The sequence below is a fragment of the Trachinotus anak genome, unplaced genomic scaffold (assembly GCF_046630095.1).
Source record: "Trachinotus anak isolate AG129_WGS33_773 ecotype Australia unplaced genomic scaffold, CSIRO_AGI_Tana_v1 ptg000133l, whole genome shotgun sequence".
Taxonomy (NCBI): Eukaryota; Metazoa; Chordata; class Actinopteri; order Carangiformes; family Carangidae; genus Trachinotus; species Trachinotus anak.
The window spans coordinates 1-7,958 of record NW_027273983.1 but is presented as its reverse complement, the minus strand read 5'-3'; the positions used below and the strand labels follow the sequence as shown (position 1 = coordinate 7,958).

Genomic DNA, 7,958 nt, shown 5'->3' with positions numbered 1-7,958 from the left:
ACACACAGTCTTTAAATCCCCTGGCGACACTATTTATTCCCAGAGGGAACTTGTGGCTGTAGAAGTGAGAAATGTAACATGTCGGCGAATCCCAAACGAAAAGAAGCAGGTACAATATATCCATTGGGAGAATATCCTGCGGTTTGTCTAATGAGGCATAGCCCGACTATACACTTTGGTCAGTTCAGGAGATGAGCATGAAATTGCCCATTAAATAATGTGAATCTCACGTTAAGAGGCCCTCCTGAGGCAAAGCGTCTGTAGTGGGGATGACTAACTCAATTAATTTGAGGTCCCACCGAAAGTTTCCTCCCAAATCAGCGCCTTGTTTTAGGGTTGTGTGCGTCAGAATTCCTGTTACTCCTGTCTGTGTTTGTTACCTCGGGTATCTGCACCTCTGGGTGTCTGATGTGAGCGCACCGGTGCACACGGGGTTGAGACTGACTGACTCCAAGCCTGTGGCCTGCCCTCCATACCAAAACAAGCCGTCCACTTTCTGTTTCTGTGAATCCACCTCTTTGCCTGCTGCCCCCCCCCCCCCCCCCCAACTCCTTCCTATCTGTTTTCCATGCTAAAGCTGCTTCACCCTTGCCTTTTTTTCCCTATTTTTTCTTTTTCTTTTCCTCCTCTGTCGTTTTCTTACTGCAGAGAAACAAGTTCATTGTGATTCGAAATGCTGCTCCACGGCTCAATGGGTTCTGTTTGAAATGAGATTTGAGAGAGTGAGCATGAGAGAGAAAGACACAGAACCTCCAGCCGCCTAGCGTCTTGATGAATAAAAGATGGAGGCACCAGCGTCTTATAAACAACAACAGAGCATAATTAGTTCAGTTCTTTTTATTTTAGGAACACTTTATGTGACATTTCCTTTGTGTGACTGCTTTCATCACGTGCGTCCTGCCTGCGTTACATGTTGTGTGGGCCTCTCTGTCTTCCTTGTAAGTCAACAGTAAAGCTGGGATAATATTTGCGTTCTATGCAAATGTACACACTGACATACATTTCGGTATACTGTGACGTTCCTGACTCGCTGTTGTAATGTGGTCTGCCTATACAGAAACAAGCTAACTCGTCACAATAACGCTGGGAATGACGATCATTTTTCATGCTATTTACATATGTAGATTATATGTGCAGTATTCATGACCCAACCCTGCTTTAAACAGGATTAGTAAATAATTCAATTAAAATTGGGCTTACCATATACAAAAGTTGAAAAAAAAAATACTTGATGAAATGAACTGTATCATCATTAAAGCAGTATTACATTAATGATCTTATTTGCATTGGTTTGTTTTAACTTTTGATCACTGTTCCTTTATGGCAGTGTAATTTATCTGTTTCTCAAGAGTGTTCCCAATATGAAAGGCTGTTACTCTTGGCATACAATACAGCTTTTAACAGAACCATGCTTTTTTTTTTTCTTTTGGGTCTGCCAATGTGCCTGTAATTTGAGCACAGATGATTCGTCCTCTTTGAATCTCTAATGTTTCCTAGAAATTAAGGGGCTATTTGTCCGACTTCTTTTGTAGTGGACGACTAATAGGCTCTTAACGTAACATAACTTACCTCCAGCTGTGTGCTCGCAGTGGGGCTAGTTCAAAAGTTCTCTCCCATCCACTGTTTACATAATTATGTCCCCCCCACCTCCCGTATAAAAAAAAAAAAAAAAAAAAAAGAAAAGCAGGATGTTGTTGTTTCGGTGATGGAAAATTGACCTGACATTATAAAGACTTATGTGAGACAGTGAAGTACCACTTTGAAGACCAGGGAATGTGAAAAAACAGCTGCAACTGCCAAATCTGTTTGACTCAGGTCTGTGCGGCTGTCTGTTGATGCTCTGCAGTCTCTGCAGTATCGTGTGCTCTGCTGAACGTGGCCCAGTCTAATGGCTTCTCTGATATCCCTGGAGCCGCCTAAGAGAGGCTGATGACAGCATGTGTTTGTCTACTCTGTCTACTCTTCTTTTGCTTTCTTTCCCCATACAATCACACACACACACACACATACACACACACACAGATAGACGAACACAGACACACACATGCTGCACCTTCTTTATCGTCAATTCCTCTCCCCCACCTACTGATGATGCTGCAGAGTCAGAGCCCTGTAAAGTCTTTAGCCCCAGGTGCTGCCTCAGGGTCTGAGCAGTGGTGAGGGCAGGCACGGGGTAGCAGAATCAAAGGATGATAATGGCGAACATATGCATATCAACATGTGTTTGCTATGGGTGTTTTTCAAATACCCTCCTGCCCATCTCACCTTCTGACCCCTGCTACCAGCCCTCTAAATATCCAACCTTTCAGCCTCCGTTTCCTTGCTCATCATACCCCAAGAGAGCACTGAGTCCGCACCAATGCTGGTCCGCACCACACAGAGCTTACAACCAATACACATGCACAACCCGGCATACTGATGTAGACCAAATTATCCTCATGCACCTGCTCACAACAAAGGTCACCTCGCATGTTGAAATCTTTCATTCAGTGTGAGTGTGCAGATGGATAAAAATGTTGATTTTCAGCCACGCACAACGGGAGCACTTGAGTGCCTTAATCACAGCAAATTCCTGCTGAAACATTTGAAAGATTAAAACACTAATGACGCCAATAGCTATGAGCTTAATTCCGACTATCCACTGTTTCTTTTCCACACAGCATTTTTTCATCACAGATCTCAAGCAGGGGCAAGATCGTGGAAGGAGGTTTTAACACATTTCTCAATTCTAATTTAGACTTTTAACTCAACATACTGGAAAAAAAGAACAGCACAGACCAAGCCCAAAACTGAGATACAGAAAAACTGTAGCTGAACTTCCAGTAAAAGAGACAATGAAACAGACATATTGATAAAACCGTAACCATAAAGCTTCTAGTTCTGCAAAAGTATGTTTAAGGCCTACAACAAACAATCTCAGGCAGGATTTGACAGAGGAGAGGCTTGCAGGACAACAGTGATGTGCTGTTGATCAGGATAGATACCATCTGCAGTGAAGCATGAACAGGAAAGCAAAGAGGGACATCTATCATTACTTTGCGCTGCTCCAGGTGGGAACTTCAGTTTCTCGTTTGTTTTTTTTTTTTTTTTTTTTGGGGGGGGGCAGTGTTGAGCTTGACGCTGTGCTAAGCAGCAGTGGCACATTGAGGTCATCCTTTCTGCTTTCTGTCTTTGTGAAGGGGCAGCTGCACATTAATCTGCTCTATTGTGGAGAACAACTTTGCTCCTTGCCAATTTGCAAGCTATTTAATATATATATATATATATATATATATATATATATATATATATATATATATATATATATATTATAGCCAAGACAGCAACTGCAAAAGCAAAATGGTGGAGGGGGGGTTGATGTGCAGGTTTGACAAGAGGTTCAGTTTTATTTATGCAAAAAGGTGCACCACACAAGGTGCAGATGCAGTACAAAAAGTAAAAAAGACAAAAATCTGGGGGGTAGTATGGATTCAGTCACTCTTGCTGTGTCTCAAATCAAATGTGTGCACAGAATGCTCACAGGCATAGTGCGTGAATTGCAACTTGGTAGTGTTGCTCACTTAACTTAAATGTTAAATGTTTTATTTCCCTGTGTGTGCCCACTGTGTCATGCAACATGGAAATTAGACAGCGTCTTCCTTCTTCAGTCACCGTTTTCACAAATTTGAAAATACACCGGTGGTCTCTCCCAGTTCTGCTATGTAGCCAATATGGCATCCATTGCAGGTGAGTGTTCATCATTTTACCCTGAATTTTTGGACCATTTTGAGTGCGATTCCTGTACTTAGAGCACTCCGCATGTTGCCATACTTTTCAATGTGAACGCACATAAACACTCAAAATAGCAAGTGTGAGTATGTGAATGTGCAAATTGAGACACAGCATATGGCTTCTAGACATTGCAGCATAACACTTCCTCCTTTCTTTTGTATGTCACAGGGTGAGATTGTGATGTGGTGTGAGCACTGAAAGGATAGAACACAACATTGTCTGAAAGTAATTATAAAATCTCAGAAGTAAGATTTCAACCAACACAAACTCTTCAACTGCTTTTAATGATCACTTAGCTCAACTATGGCCAATCTACAACCTTTTATAAAGGATGGACAACAATCTCTGTCTCTACTTGGAAGAGAAAATAATAAAATGTTGTTACCTCGAGTCTTGAAATGAAGGAAATATGCATTATTTATATTTTATAACACTGGATACGATTCATCCATTATAAAATTCACAGAGTACAAGCCACTCAATACAGACTACAAAAAATGGGATTCCTAGACAATGACACTTGCTCACACTCCACATTTCAAATGACTACTTGCATGCCACTTAGCTTTGCCAGCCTATTTAAACATTGTGGACATGTGAACATTACACACAAGTGATCTCTCTCCATCTGTATGCATGATGGACATTTTTCTTCAGTTGAACCAATAATGAAGCATGAGCATCAACTGCAAAATGAAAAAAAAAAAAAAAAGTGATGTGACATAATCCTATTAATCTGCCTTTTGTAGCACATATGTATACAAGCACAGTAGCATATTGTAAGTCTATGTTATGAACTTTTTACAAAAAATAGATTTAACTATTTAAAAAAAAAAAAAAAAAGGGAGACAAAACCTGGGCATTATAATGCAGCTCACTTTCAGACTTGGATTTGGCTTTCATGCAAGGTGGTGAAAACCATCCGTTTCTAACTGTTGAATGGAAAATGTGAGCACATCAGACATACAATTATACGGGATCCTTGCTGCTGTTGTCTCTGACCTTCTTTGTGCCTCTGAGGCGCATTCACATTTCCAGCACCTACGACAAGGAATAATAAACGCAAAAGAGACAGAAGAACAGATTCAATGAGAAAGAAAATTATACAACAGAAATAGGAGGAGAGAAAGATATGACACAAATGAGACAATCATTATTGATTACTAATGATGAGATTGTTCCAAAATGAAATACAGCATCCTCTGTCAGTGGTTATGTTAACCCCAGCCTTGATTCCTTGTCTCTGCGTGCCGCTTTGATTGACAGTTGGGGTCCATGATAACCATTCATTATGTGGACAGGCTCATGGGCAGCATGACACATGACAGCCTTGGAAATAGCCAAGGCTTTGTTTGCTTGGTAGAGACCCTCCCACTGCTATCTATCTCCCTCCCTCTCTCTGGCTCACCTCATAATGGGCATCAACAAGTGATCTTTCTGGAACCATGGGCAGGCTGTAATGAATAGCCAGAGTGGTGCCACCAGCTTTTGAAAGCCTTATTATTACAGAGAGTGAGAGGCATACCTCACTGACAGAGGGATGAGAGAGACAAAAGAGACAGACTACCCTCGGCTGAGGAAAGGGGAGGAGGGGAGGCAGTTAGTTGAAGACAAGCATGGGAGGATATAGAGATAGAGGGCAAAGGATGGGGGGCTTGATATGCAGGATTTATAAGGGGCAGGATGTGCACTTGCCTTTATGTGTGTGTATATAAGTGTGTGTGTGTGTGTGTGTGTGTATGTGTGTGAGAGAGAGAGAGAGAGAGAGGGAGAAAAAGAGAGAGAGAGAACCTGGCATCCTCTCTTGACAGATTGGACAGATTCTGTTAGTTAAGAATAAGGTCGGATGGGCAGAGGGAGGGAATGAGGGAGGAGGTTTGTCGGATGATGCAAAATAGCTCATAAATATAAAGAGCGATACCTCATCTCGTGGCCACTGGCCAACTTTCAGCACATCAGGTGCATTTGTTTAACAAATAGGAGCAACGGCTATGTTTCAAATTTTAAAAACAATGTGACCCCCCGACCCCAATCCATATCAAGAGTGAATCTGAATTGGCAAAAGAAAGAAAGAGTATAGCCCATGAATGTGGTGCAGGACTTTGTCTGAAACAGGCTACCACTGTCAAAACATTTCCTTTAATCTCTTTCCCCCTTCCCAGCCCCGCTCTTTCTCTGAAAATCTAGGACATTCTTTTTCATCATCAGTGTGTTCCCTGGTCTCTGTGGCATGCTGAAACCCAGTGCCAAAATGAGACTCTATAGTTAAGGATTCTGTTTCTTTTCACCCGTATCTTTGGTCACAGGCACTGTCCAGAGATAGGTGGTGTGGTGGTGGCGGTGGGGGTGGTGGTGGTGGTAGTTTGGTTCCCTTGTCCCTTTGCATCTATTTGAAAAAAAAAGAAAATTTGAGAAGCTGCTTCCTACTGTGGTATCACTGTCATTACATGGATTACGTGTCTCTAGCAAAGCAAACCGCTGCACATTTACAAGAAGAAAACATAAAAGCAAAAAGAGAAAGAGTCGTCTTTGTTTGCAAATGACAGTTCATTAGAACCAATCTGATTAAGATGGACTTGTGCTATTGAAAGTCTGAACCATTAGCAATGGCACTAGATAAGTTTTGTTTGCCTCCAAAGAGAAAATCCCCATTAAGAATGTATAAAATATAATTGAAAGAAAAATAAGACGTCACTGGGGTGAAGCATTTCTGGTTTGATGATATACCCTGAGGACATGCAATACACATCAAGCAACTATGATATGATATTGTTATTGTTTCCATTGCCCATTGGCTTTTCTTGCTATCATTTCTATAATGACGGTTTCATACCACACCATTTGGCTTATGAGCCATTGTGCTGTTTCCCTAATGCCTCTGAAAGATAGAAACGGTAATGGCAAAGTAGATGTTCCTCTCTCTTTTAACACTGTCGGATTCTCCCTAATGATTCTGATGGTGATCTTGGCAGTAAAGCCAGTATTAGCTCCACATGTATACTCTAAATAAATGCTTGGAACTGGCTCCCTTATGCTGCATTAATATGTGTAGAAATCTTCATGGGTTGCAGTTTGAACCTATTCCCCAAACAATGCCTTGTTTTAGAGGCTGCCACTAGATGGTGCTGAAATCCTGTGCTCCTGCCTGTTCTATACACCCCCATGGGCTTCTTTAAATGGGGTTGACTGTGTTGTTGTTGAAGGAGTTTGGCAGGCAGAAGGCAAGAGTTACAGTCCCAGGTTTAATTGTGTTTTAGAGAAAGAAAAACAAAAAAAAAAAGCAGCTATAATGACATAGGAAATACAATAAAGCTATAATGGGCTCCAGAAATCCCAGCTTAAACACTGAACAGCAGAGCACTTAGCAGCCCACTGTTTCCAGCAGTAATATGACGATAAGAACTGATGGGGAGCTCTGTTCGCCCGTGTCTTGTGATCTATTATTCATTCTGCTGATTCTTCTTGTTGCAACTGGTTTGCATAAACCCACAGCATCATTAAATAAAAGAAGCTAATTGATTAGCTCTACTGTAGCACGCTTTGCTGTTCACTGTGTGCGCAAAATATTATGTACTTCAGCTTTTTCCCTGACCCCTAATTGTTATTCCCCACCCATTAAAACAGTTGCAGGCACGAACAAGAGGAGACGAGCTAAATAAGCATTTCAAAGCCTTAAGACTGTTGAGATATTGACTAAGCAAAAACAGATTCTAATCAATAGTTAGCGGGCGCACCTGTTGTTTTATACACTGATCCTACACAACATGATAAAATGAGTAAATGCAGAGCTAAAATATCTCCCTGCTCACAACTATGTGGGAGTGAGAAAGAAAGACAGTTTTTATCTGGCAAGAGGCTATAATCTATAAAAAAAAGGAGCTGAGGAAGGGATAGACAAATCTGACTCTGCAAAAGCAAACAGATATATTGGTCTGAACCGCTGAATCTCACCAATGGCCGGAGTATCAGCAATAGTTGATTGCATGCTCCTTCCTGGCAGTGCCACCCATGCCATGCCAAAGCCGGTGAGGAGAGATTACCTGGGATGCTTCTCCATGGTCCAGCACATAGTGGCATATGACTGCCAGTGGAAAATTAATTAGTGAAAGGGACGAGGTTACCGACACATAATGAAAGTTATTGGCCATGTCACTTCATCATTTCCCCGGCCACCCTATTACTTTCCA

General features: G+C 41.6%; 1 long non-coding RNA gene across 1 annotated transcript; it reads right to left on the bottom strand.

The window, feature by feature from the left end:
* Window positions 1–3,394: 3,394 nt before the first annotated feature.
* Window positions 3,395–7,846, bottom strand: LOC139617978 (uncharacterized). The gene is made up of 4 exons (XR_011689555.1): window positions 7,723–7,846; window positions 6,060–6,157; window positions 4,650–4,812; window positions 3,395–4,457 (listed from the first exon to the last, which is right to left on the bottom strand). It is a non-coding gene; the product is annotated as an uncharacterized lncRNA (long non-coding RNA).
* Between the last annotated feature and the right edge of the window lie 112 nt (window positions 7,847–7,958).